Source organism: Pipistrellus kuhlii, unplaced genomic scaffold (genome assembly GCF_014108245.1).
Source record: "Pipistrellus kuhlii isolate mPipKuh1 unplaced genomic scaffold, mPipKuh1.p scaffold_m20_p_12, whole genome shotgun sequence".
Lineage (NCBI taxonomy): Eukaryota > Metazoa > Chordata > Mammalia > Chiroptera > Vespertilionidae > Pipistrellus > Pipistrellus kuhlii.
In genome coordinates, this window is record NW_023425427.1 from 1,375,346 (window position 1) to 1,388,469 (window position 13,124).

Here is a 13,124-nt window from a genome sequence, read left to right on the forward strand (position 1 = left end):
TCTAAAGCAAAGAGGAGGGAGTCAATAGCTCCGAGGGTTTTCGGCCTTTGCTTGCGAGAGTTATAGATTGGGATCAGAGACCCTGAGAGCTCAATGAGAACCAAGGACGGAGCATGCTGTGAGGCCCTCCTGGCATTGAGTGGGGTCCCAGCAAGTACAGTGACTCCTCCTCTGTCGTGGATACAATGCAGAACACACAGATCTGAATTGGGCAGCTGGCGAAGACTGGAAAGGGGGAGAAGGGAGGAAAACCAAAACAACCAAGCCCTAGTTTCAGGAACTTGAGAAAGTCTTGTTTTTTTTTAACACATAGACGCTTTTAAGTGAAAAATCACTCCCCTGACCTGTCTTCAAAAGGCCAGTGTGGTCAAGACTGCCGTTAACCATCACTCGTCTATTTCTAACAGAGGGTTTCGGTGACCAGGCCCACGGCTGGGATATGGTCACTGCTTTCTTGACTCACCCATGAGTACCTCAGGGCTCCAAGAGAAAGGCCACGAAGGCTGGAGGCTCCAGTCTGCATGGCTCCAAGCTGAGTGGCAATTCCCAAGTTTCAGTGCTTTGTTCCTGAGTTTCCCAAGGCCACTCTGGAGCCAGCAGAGAGGGCATTTTGGATTCAGACTGATTGGTTTGTGTTCTTGATCTGAGGCGGTTGGGAATGAGGGGTTTAGAGCTGATAAAAGTGCCTATTCCTGCTCTGGAATCACCGTACCTCTGTATTCTGGTCTAGAACTGGAATTGTCTCAGGCTCCGCGTACTTCTCTAGACCTGGCAATGCCTCTGGGCTCTGAAATAAAGATCCTGGTGCTTCTGGCTGGCCATGCCCCAGGGCTTTCCCGCAGTGCAGGCAGTGTCTCTGCATTCCCATTTAGTGTCCAGTGAAGATTCTGGTCAGAGCTAACAGCGCCCTTTTGATCTGACCTGGCATCTACACTGCTTTTCTATGCTGATCTAGAATAATGAAATGACATGAATTGCTTTTAATATAGGTGTTTTAAAAAGGAGATATTTGGAAAGTTAGCTATGTGTTTTTTTTGTTTTGTTTTGTTTTTTGTTTGTTTTTTTTAATGTGCTAAGAAATCTGTTTGCAGCAAGATTCTACAACTCGAACTTTGTCCTTCATGCCTCTCCTGTTGACATCATCGGGGAAACAAGATGGTCATGGCTTAGCTGTGGCCCAGCTTCCCTTCTCCTGCCAATCTCTCTCCAGCCCGTGCTCTACAGGGCCCATTTGACATGTAGTCTGCATTTCAGACCCGGCCCTCAAACCAAGATTGCTGGAGCCACTCGCTCTTCTCACCCCTCGAACCCAGAACCTGCTGGGCTGTTCTAGGAGTGTTTGCTTTACCTCCTACCCAGTTCCCTCTATGGCTTTGGGAGCTTCAGGAGAAGAGATTTTTTAACTTTCTTTTCGCCCCCACCCCCTCTGGGACCCATTTTCTCATGTAGAGTGTGGGGAATTAAGAACCTAACACCTAATCAGTGCTGCATTGATGTACTATAGTGAAGGAGTGAATGCACGAATTAGCGAATGCATAAGAGGCTTTGTCTGGGAAAAATAACCAGAGACTTCCAAAAGGAAGGGAAGATCTCTGGGAGCCCCAAACCTCTGCCTCTCACCCCTTAGGAATTTCAGGAAGGTCCCACCACCCACTCTCCCAACCCTGTCAGCATCTCGCTGCTGGAGAAGGCACGGCTGCCATGAAGTCACCCACGGACCATCTGGCTGGGGATCCCGTGTTCCTCTTCTGCTACAGGGATTACGTAAGCTGGACAGCAGCCTCCAGATGTTAGCAGTTTCTGCTCATTGTCCCCTCCCTTTTCAGCAATAATAATAATAATTAAAACAAACACAGGCCCCGTCCCCCACCCGCACCCCTGAGATTACAAACAGGTGGGCCCAGATGGCCTTCCCTCCCTGAAGGCTTCCTAGTCTCTAAGCAGAACAGCTGACCCTTGGCAAGGCCTGCCCTGTGCGGAGTGGAAAAACCAGGCCCGCTGCCCTGGGACGTGGGCCCCAGGCACCAGCGAGGGGACCTGGCCATGTCATGAGAAGTCCCTATGCTGGTCTTTCCCTCTCCCTGGCTCCCACCCCCAAAGCCGTGGCCTCCAACTTAAATGGATGTATTTTGGAGGTCTAGGTGGTTTAAGAGATTAGTAATGAGATCCCAAGTCTTTCATTGCTGGGTCAGGAGTTCAGCGCAGGCCTGGGTGACTGGTGAATGGCATAATTACAGAGGCTGGAGCAGGCCTGCCAGGGCCCCTGCGAAACGAGCCTGCCGGGCCTTTCAAGGGAAGAGTTGTCAGCAGCACAAAAGCCAATGACCACCGCATCCGACACTAATCACTCTCCCTTGTTGGAGGATTTACTAGCTGGAGCCCCTGCCCAGCACCTCCTCACAACTGGCGTCTGGGTTTCGGTGATGGGTGCAGCCACGTGGGGAGAGACTGCCCACCCGGCCCATGGGATGGAGTCCTGGAAACTAACCTTCCAAAAAATGCAAATTGGTGACCAGTGCCATCCTTTTAATCATTAGTACCACTGCTGCTATTATAGAGATTTCTTCCTCTCCCTGGGCCTCAGTTTCCCCATCTGGAATGGGGTCCTTTGAGTCTCACAGTGATGTAAGAATGGAGTTAGTAGAGGTGAAGCAGAGGGGTGCTCTTCACTGTCACCTCATTATGATCACCATTTATACTCTGTCGGCTTCAGTTTCATCATTTGTATCATAGGGGACAGACTTGGAGTAGCACAGGCAGGGGTCAGACCCGGGCAGGCGTGGCTTTGGCACACTCTTTACGCCCTGCCTCATAGGAATGTGAGCATCTGCCCTTGGAACACAGGTGCTGGCCATAGTGGCTGGTTTAAATGATGGCACAGAAAATACGTTTGGTTTGCCACCTGTCAGAGGTGCTCTGTCAGGCATCTTGCATAGACTTCCCTTTAAAGGAGGTTGGGGCATCCAATCTCTGTCTCCAAGAAATCCAGAGCCTCTGTGAAATTAAGCAATTGCATGAGCAGTGCCAGTCCCCAATAATCAGTTCTGTGATTCCGAACCATCTCTCTTCTAAGACACCACTTCCCCTCCCATACAGATGTTAGCACACTGTAGAACAGTGGCATCTGGCATGATCTCTTATTTCACACCCTTTTTTTTTGCACGATCATTGGATCCAGTCGGGAGAGTACAGCCCAAACGGTAGGATTTCAGACCTGTGGGAAGGTGCAGACCTGGAGGATGTTAGACCCCTAAGGCATGTGAAATGCCTCTTAGGTTATAGACAGACCCAGAGGGAAATGAGGTGCTAATCACCCAGAGCTGAGCCCCAAGGCTGGTGGGCATGGATACCAAATTATCTTATCTGGAAGTGTCTCCTGGTGGAGACCCAGGACTGCTTCTATTTCCTGAACTTGTGGTGGGAGGAGGTGCCATTGCTCTGGCCACACACTGGCCCTCTGTGCAGGAAATGTCTCTGCTTGATTGTCAGTGCATATCAAATAATAAATCCTGGGACTGAAAGAAAGGCAGCCCACCCTCCTCTTCCTTCCCCTCCCCTCCCCTCCTGTCTCTTTAAGGCAGGCATCAAAGGGGAAGGCTGCTCTCGAGGCCTGGGGAGGTAATCATTGTTTCTAAGAGTCTGTGCAAGTAAGCCTGGTGTCTATGTCTCCTTCTCTCCCTGTCTCTCTCTTTCTCTCATTTTTTGTTTGTTTGTTAATCCTCACCCAAGAATAGTTACCATTGATTTTTTTTTTTTTAAGAGAGTGGAAAGAAGGGGGAGAAACAGAAACATCAGTTGGTTACCTCCCACGTGACCTGGGATCATACCTGTAACCGAGATACATGTCCTTGACCAGAATCGAACCTGGGACCCTTCAGTCTGAGGGCCGATGTTCTATTCACTGAGCCAAACCAGCCAGGGCTCATTCGTTCATTTTCTCTCTCATTCTCTTCTCTCCCTTCTTTTCCTCTCCCCTCCCCTCCTGTTTCCATTGTTATCAAGTGTGTAAAAAGGAGGTTAGAGAAGGGTATTGAAGGTGTGTGTGTGTGTGTGTGTGTGTGTGTTGTGTTCTATATCTTTTAACCCTCAGTGGCCCTTTAAGTTGTCTATGTTCAGGGGGTTAGTTTGAAATAAGGGGCATAGGAGAAAGGTCAAGATGGACTTAAGAATGAGGAGAAGAAGAACTCAGGTTGGGGAGGATGACAGGACGCTGCAGACAGAGAGGGAGGCCTGAACCTGGAATGGGAAATTGGGTTGCATGGATCATACGTCATCATTTCCGAAGAGGCATGGAAGCACTTGTTGGAAAGTCTGACATATAGCAAGGATTAATAATAATAATACTTATTGTTGTTAGTACGTTTTAAAAATTCAACTCATAATTGCTTAGTGCCTTGCTTAGTGCCTACTTTAGGCCTTCCTTTGCTAGTTATGCTGAAGACTCAACAAGCAAGACCCCATTCTTTTTCTCAGTGAGCTAACAGCGAGCTCAAGGATTAAAAATGAGTTTATTCCCTGGGCCACTCCTGACCAATCACACGCACTCTGGGTAACCTTTGTTGAGATGGATTCAGAGGCCTGTATGGCAGGGAAGAGTATGCATGGTCTATTAATGCCATCTGTCATGAGGTGGGGGAGTGCCAGTATCCAGCACCACTTGTTGGCTTGACTAGTCCAGTGGGCTCAGGGGCTGTTCCACTTCCTGTTAGCTATCAGCCTCAGTTTCTCATCTGGAAGTAGAGCTGTTTGAAGGATTCAGTGAGACAGTGGTACCCAACAGGCTCTGTGGTATAGAACACTAGTGAGGGAAATGACTATGAATAGCAGTTCCTAGTGTCATCATTGTATTTAATGCACAGCAGCCCTATGTGAGGCTGGAAGGTGGCTAGGTCTGGCTGTGGAGCCTGCCAGTCCTCCTGCCTGAATCCTGGGTCTCCCACTGACATCCCTGAACCATAGGTTTGATACCATCTCTGCACATTGGTCTAGGCCTGGAGAGACCTGGGCTTCTGGGTCAGATACGTCATTCTGAACCATGTAGATCACCTTGGAAAAGCCACACCAGTTCAATATAGGCAAATCTGGTGAGCCCCACTCAGTGACACCAGTGCAAAGGAGAGAGAAATCAAGCCCAGGCACTGTCCTTGAAGCTCACCACAGAGACAGGTGGACATATAAGAAACTCAAGTGCATTACACAGAGGGCATGAGCAAGAGTTATGGGCAAGTCCAGCCACTGGGTAAAAAGAGTAAACGTGGAGTCCAGCTGCTCTGACTAACTCCTAAGCCATGGGGGAGCAGCAAGGGCTTCCAAACCTCAGAGTGCTTGTGTCTAATGGGACAGAAATGCTTACTCCTCAGGGTTAGTAAGAGGTAAAAGGAGTGAATGAGATGATGCATGGCAAGCAGCCTTCCAACTTGGCCATCTTTAAGAGTGGGTGCCCTTTCACTCCCCCACGGGAGCACCGAGGAGGGAGAAGCATTCTCTATAAGGAACAGCCAAGCTAACTGCACAGTGGTGGTTTTATTTCACCTGGGCTATCACTTCGTATTCCTGTGTCCTAAGGCCCTTCACAGCCAGGCTATGATGGCTGCCTCCCAGGAGGCATACCCCCCCTTCAGTCATCATATCCAGAGCTTGGCTCCTCTTGCAACCTTGCAATTCTTGGGAAAATAAGTTGGCACTGGACCCTCGAGCCTGAGGGGAAAATGTGGCCCCAGTAAAAATATTAGAAACACTGGCTGGGGTGCGTGTGCATGTGAGCGTTCATGTGTATTGTTGCTGTCAGCAAGAACCCCTACAGTCATCCCTCCCTATTCCTCTTCCTCTTTTTTTTTTTTTTTTTTAAATATATTTTATTGATTTTCCACAAAGAGGAAGGGAGAGGGATAGAGAGCTAGAAACGTCAATGAGAAACATCAACCAGCTGCCTCCTGCACACCACCTACCGGGGATGTGCCCACAACCAATGTACATGCCCTTGACGGGAATCGAACCTGGGACCTTCCAGTCCGCAGACCAACGCTCTATCCACTGAGCCAAACCGGTTTCGGCTCCTCTTTTTTTTTTCTCTAAGAGGCCCATTCCCAAATCCCTTGGGTTGAAAGAGGAAATTGGAGAGGATGGGCGAGAGGTTTGACAAGCACTTCCTCCCTCCTGTGATTGACAAAAGGGCATGTAAATCCATAAAAGAGAAATCCAATAGGAACCTCATGACATCTCCCCTGTGTGGGAAAATACCAGCACTCCAGCTCCCCTGTTCTCCCGCCTTTGTGTACGTCGTGTGTGGGTGAAAGATAAACTGGATTTAAAAAGCCTCTTGAAAGCAAGACATCGTTAACTCCTCTAATTGAAAGCAGTCTTCGCAAAGGAGTGGGTTTGGCGGCGGGTGCTGGAGGTAGTGGCTAGCAGTGCATGGAGTGGACTAGAGTCACAGGTCCTGGAGACACAGAGGCCTCTGCTTCTGTCATCCTGGGCACTCCAGGCACCAACAGACATCCCATCCCATCCCAGAGGAGCTTACAGCGTCCCTTCAAGGGATGTCTCTCCCCTCTGCACTGGGCTCTGTTCCCATCTATTGGGTGCCATGGCTGGAATCACACCTTTGAGGGCCATCCGAGCTCAAACATCCATTGATGCAGAACCCATGAAAAGAAAAGAAAACAAAGCAGAAAATGCATTGCTGGAATGGGTGCAGTGAACTGTTATGCTACTCTTCCAACTGTCTTAGGCGCAAAAAGGTGGCTGGAAAATGAGCTTCCACCTGAGAGTATCTGAGTCCTGGGCCCATGGGTGGGCCCAGAGGCCAACAGGAGGGGACACTGCACTGCAGGTCTAGGACTTTCCTCGGCTGCAGGCACTAGGAAGAGGCTGGAAATCAAGCTGGCTGCACGTGCTTTCTCTTGCTCCATCCTCTACAAGTGGGAGCAATGAGTGTTAGAAGTAAGCAACTGAGTCAGTTCTAGGAGGAGATCCGTTGCCTGGCCATTTAGGGCTCTCATAGCCACATGGCCCAGCCCAGGGCAGACCGACAAGGGCCTGCTTGGGTCTGATGAATTAGCACCTACTCAGGAGCCCAGGTGGAGGCGACAAGGAGAAATCCCAAGTCTATCTTCCATAACAGCCCTGAGAGCTAGGGAGGCAGGCCCTTTGCAAACTGGCATCTTCAATGAAGAGTGTGGACTGACTTGGTACCTGGATTTGAGTCCTGGTTCTACCAACCAGTTGTGTGGTCTTAGGCATATTACCAGGCCTCAGTTTTCTTGTTCATAAAATGGGTACCACAATAGTGCCTACTTCACAGTATTGTGTTGAGGACTGCATGATACTGCCTGATTGAGTACATATCGAGTACTTACAATAGTGCCCAGCAAGGAACAGACACGCAATATAGGCTGCTGTGGCTCTGCTGTTGTCACTATGCTGTTACTATTGTTCCCTGGGCAACTGTGGCATCCCAGGCGGTGGGCAATCTGCTAAGATTTCTTGGAAGGTAACTAAAACCCAGTTCTCATCTTAGAAGTCTTCAGAGTTTAAAGGGATAAGACTGGGTTCTAAACAACTGTCATCCAACTTGACATGTGCAGTAACTGGCGTCTATATAAAGAACTCTATAGACACATAAGAAAGAGCAATAGATTCTGCCTGGGAACTAGCAAAGGCTTCCAGAGGAGAGTTGACATTTGAGACTGGCTTTGAAGTGTGCACAGTATTTCACAAAATGGCCAATCCTGTGCAGTGGAGGGGAGTTGAGGTGCAGAGAGGAGTCTGGGCACAAGCATCAGGTGGCAGTCGGCAGCTTGTGGGAGAGATTTGTCCAATGAGAAGGGAGCACAGCTGTGCACATGTGTGGACACCTGCCTGCCTAGATGGAGGAGGCAAGACAGCTGGCAGTGGAGACAGGGACAGGTCGAAGCAGCTGTGCCCAGGAAACTGCTCTGTCCAGATGCGGGCCATCCCATCCTGTGGTCCATGAGAAGCCGTAGAGGGCATGGTAGGTAGCAGGTGACAGAATGGTGATTGTGCTCTCTTCTCCGTTAGAGGAAGTGGAGGTTCTGACCAAGACAGTTGTGGTGCTCCATGATTGAGTACACAGAACATGAAGTCGCAGGCATCGCGTTTTATCCACAACTGGGTGTATGGCCTGGAAAGAGTCATGTCAAGTCTCTGTACCTCATTTCCTCATCAAATAAGTGATATGATCATCTCAACCTCACTGAGCGATTTTGAGGATGAAATGATATTGTGACCGTGAGACCCTTAGTGGATGCTATCAATTGGGAACTCAGAGATTATTTAATTCAAGCTCTACATTTCACAGGTGGAAAGATTGATGTCTAGCTAACAAGGACACAGCCAGAAGTGACTTGGGTCTCCTGTTTCCCAGGGATATAGTTGAAGTAAGCAGGTATCCATAAAGATGATGGAGAGAACAAGGAATTGTGCTAAAGATAGGCTACCTTATCTTTATGCCAAGGGGGGAAAGGGTTTCTTGCCCCTGGGTTCCCACAGATGCTAAGATGGTGATAGGAGGCACTGACCTGCTCAGCCTCCATCAGAGACCTAGGGTTGGGTTTCTTAGAGAAGAAGGAGGTGAAAGCACCCAAATTCTTGTCTGCTATTTGTGCCACGGATTCTTGGGGGAAGAGGGAGGACTTTCGCTGGAGAGGGTTCTTTTACCAAACAAAAGTATGATTGAGAGGGTGCAGAACATAGGTGAGGAAAGGGAATCCCATTTTGCATTTTCATAACCACTTTTCATTTACTTCCTGTGTTATATTGTGCAAATCACCTTCCTCCCTTGACCACTGAAAAAGGAACCATCCAGTAGATAACCTGTATTCAAATTCCCGGAAAGAGTAGGAGAAAGTGCAGCCAGGTATTTTCCCCTGGCTGTTGGCAGGGCTGTCCAAAGCTAAAGTTGGCTGTCTATCCGTGGAACTGAGTTCTCTGTCTATGAAGCAATCAAGAGGATGCTAGGCAATCCCTCCTCCAGCCCTGGCAAGACCTAAGGGAGGGTGCTTGCCAGCCCAACCACATGACTCCTTGCTTAACACCATTATATAAACCTCCCTCCAACTCTCACCAGAGCATTTATTTATTAATGTATTCATTAATTTGATGAACATCAATATTTTAATCATTCAAAATAGCATTTGTTTTATTTATTTCATTTTATTGGGATAAAACACTTAACAAGAGATTCACCCTCTTTCGTTTTTATGTGTGCCATACAGTGTGGCTGACTGTAGACACAGCATTGCACAGCCGACCTCTAGAATGGAACTGAACATCTTGCTTAACTGAAACCTCATGCCCAGTGATCAGCCACTCCCTTTCTCCTCCCTCAACCCCTAGCCACCACCATTCTGCTCTTTGAGTCTATGATTTTGACTAGTTTAGATACCTCATAGAAGGGAAATCATGTAGCATTTGCTCTTTGGTGAATGCCTTATTTCATGTAGCATAATGTCCTCAAGGTTAATTCATATTGCCTCAAATGGCAGGATTTCCTTCTGTTTTAAGGCTGAATACTATTTCATTGTATGTGTATACCCCATATTGCTTATCAACATATCTGTTCATGCACAGGTAGGTTTTTCCACATCTTAACTATTGTAGATGATACTAGAATAGCCATGGGTGTGGGCAGTGCACACAGATGTTTCCAGTGATAGGAGACCCCCTCTTTATCTCTCTAGGGTAGGGGGTAGGGAACCCTTTTTCTGCTAAGGGCCATTTAGATATTTATAATATCATTTGTGGGACCATACAAAATTACCAACTTAAAAATTAGCCTGCTATATTTGATCAAAGATTTAATTATCTCACCCCTAGTGCCTTGGCAGAGCCAGACCAAGTGATTTTGCCGGCCTTATACAAACCCCTGGGCCGGTTGTTCTGCACCCCTGTTTCAGGGGAATCTGAAGCCTGGAGGCTGGAGATGTTCCTATGGGCCCCAAGACAGTGAGCGATGTGAAGGGAGGGATCAGATCTTGTTCATGCCAGTGGGACACAGGTTTAAAAAGTTACTGTGCTCAACCCCCTGCCATCTCTTGGCCTGGGGAGCAGAGTGGAACCTTTGGCATCCTCGGAAAGATTTGCAGTGTGAGAGTAGAGAACCTAAGGGAAAGCAGATGGTTCTGTACCAGTTTTCACAGAGATGCACATTGGAATGGGGAGAAGGTTGGGAGAGATTGGGAAGGTCACTGAAGAAACTGGACACAGGGTTATGATGAGTGAAGAGGAGGGTGGGCTTGGGCTCACAGAAGTGTGTGATGTGCCTCTCCTGCTTGTTCCCTCACAGAATGTTCAATCAGTTTTACATTCCCACTCATGCTTTATGGCATTGGGGTTTGCTTTTGGAGGGGAAGGTGCAAAAATGGGTGGAGGAAAACAGAGCATCCCCATAGAATTCATTACCTTGGGATTACACCTGTATCCTTCATGATCTGCCTAGGATACAAGTGTGGCCATGGGCACGGGCAAGGCTCTCTTCTCGGGACTTCAGAGTCCAGTGTGCCATGCACCCTCCAAAAAGAGCAGCTAAGTGAGCAGAGGCATGCCAGGTCCATCAAAGCAGGAGCTGCGAGTGTCTGCCCCCTGCGTAGCCTCCCCCACCTCCCATGGACCTAGATGGTTTTAAGATCAACTGGGGTTTTGAGGATTTATTCATTCCTCTCTGATCTGCCTTCACTGTCCCTGGTCAGGATCCCAGCCAGCCTGAAACAAACCCAACCCTAAATAGGAAAACAGGAAAAGAATTAACAGCAGCACCTTCTTCTAAAGTCCTGTCTAGCACTGATAGGGCTGCCGAGATAAGAGGAAATAGTATTGAAGCAAGACTTCTTTGACTGGGAATGCTTTAGATGTGGAGATAAGCCCCCAATGCCTCCCAATACACAGACACACATGCCCTCCAGAGATGTGCCCCACCACACTCTGCTGGGGGACATGCAGCTAAGACCACAAGAGGAAAGAATTCCAAAATTGCTGGCCTGAACTCCGAATGCCATAGATAGTTTATGCAAAGTCTCTCACTGTTGTAAAATGTAACACAATCCACTGACAGGCCTGCCTAAGTCCTGTCCCAGTTGTTTTTTGAGAAAAACAAATAAACTTCAATATGTCTTTCATCCCATGAATGTGACTGTGTTTTACCCGTGGTCCCTTGGGTGTTAGGCTCCTAGAGATCTGAATGCTTGCAGCTCCTAGAAGCCATCACTTAATCCCTGGGACCTTGACTCTTCTTAAGAAGTGACTTGTGACATTCAAGAAACCAATACTGCATTTCCAGGACCCACTGTGAGGGAAACTTTGGCAATGAACACATTTCAGTAATTTTCAATGTTTTTGAAGCATTAAAGCTCTTTTTGTAAATGAAACTTTCAAGGTGGCTTGATATCTAAAACAGATGATGCTCAGATGATGGCCCAGTTGAAACGGTGGAGTTTCAAGTAAGTAGGTTCTGCCCCCACCCCCACCCCCAGGCTGACACCTTCAGAGAACCCTAAGAATTCATAGGTGATACCTTGAAAACCTGTGACGCCATCCAGTATTCAAATGTGAAAGATAAATCCCAGGTTCAAAGGGGTGAGATAACTAGTCCTAGTCCACAAATATACATCGAATGTTGGGGAGTCTGGACCAGAACCAGATCTCCCTAATCCATAGCCAGCTTGCTATTGCAAAACTCTTGAGTGATAAGGTGATTCTCCAAAGTTGGTTAAGCAACTTTCTTCTTTTCTCTGAGGTCTCAAGAATGAATTGATGAAGATGTTAACGTTGACATCCCAGTATTATCTTTGCAATTTTTCTTACTCCAAAATAAAGTGGTTATATATTTTTTAAAGCTATAACCTTTTTTTTTTATTGATTAGAGAGGAAGGAAGAGGGAGAGGGAAGTAGATACATCATTGATGAGAGAGAATCACAGATTGGCTGCCTCTTGCACACCCTCTACTGGGGATTGAGCCTGCAACCTGGGCATGTGCCCTGCCTGAAATTGAACCTGGGACTCTTCAGTCCACAGGCTGACACTCTATCCACTGAACCAAACCAGCTAGGACAAAAAAGTTATTTTTTTAAAAAGCATTAATGTTTGCAATTATAGATTATAGTGCAGCCAAGTATTTTTATCTTGCCTTTCATTAGTGAATTTGGTGTAGAACTTCTCTACTCCATTTTTTAATTCTTCTGTTGTCATCTACATGAATCCCTGGGTATAATCTTGTTTTGTGTGATTTTTATAATGGTATAAAATGTACTTACCCACTTAGGTCTTGTTCCTTTTAATCTATTCAGTGTTATATTTTTGCAATCTTTCCAAGTTGATGTCTGTGAACTCACAAGTGAGGCTTTCATTTTGCTTGGCCAGGACCCATGCTAAGCAGGTGTTAAATATTGTTAGTATCATCCCTGTATATGAATATCATTCAGTCCTCTTAATACACTTTTGCTCATAGAATCCCATCATGTAAATATGTTATTTTATCCATCCCTTCCCTAACAGATGAACAGACAAACTATTTCCACTCTGATGCTACTGTAGATATTGATAGAATGAATATCCTTCATCCTTGGATATCTTGATCCTCTTCAGCTCAGCCTTACTTCTTAAATGAGCAGACTGATATCTGCAGATGTGGAATGACAAACACAAATTCACAGGGAGGTTTGGAGAGAGGAGCCACTTTAGAGCTCGGGGGAAAAGCACTATTTTTGGATGACCTGCTCATGTTCTGGCCAATCACAAGAACAGCTCAGCTCTTCCTGTCCTTCTCCATCATAGCCCTTTCCTGCTCTGCAGTTTACAGTTATGTGTGTCTATGCAATTATTCAATGAACATCTGCATATGTTGCCACTCTGAGCTCCTTGCCATCTCTTTTACCCACCTCTCATCTCACAGTGCTTGGCAAAAAGCAGTGACTCAATAAATGTTAATCTGAATGTATGAATGAACCAATGAATGAAGTGACATTTGGATACACACAAAGCCCCTAAGTTTAAAGAATTTTGCTGGTCTATACCTTTGTGTTTCTTTTAACACAAATTTGGTGTATCTGTCATTGAGAGTGAATGCATGTGTATGTGTGGATATATGTTTACATATATACATATAAAG

General features: G+C 47.0%; 1 protein-coding gene across 1 annotated transcript in view; it reads left to right on the top strand.

Moving 5' to 3' along the window:
• Positions 1-13,124, top strand: part of PAPPA (pappalysin 1) — a 215,893-nt gene that overhangs the window by 143,131 nt on the left and 59,638 nt on the right. The window lies entirely within an intron of this gene.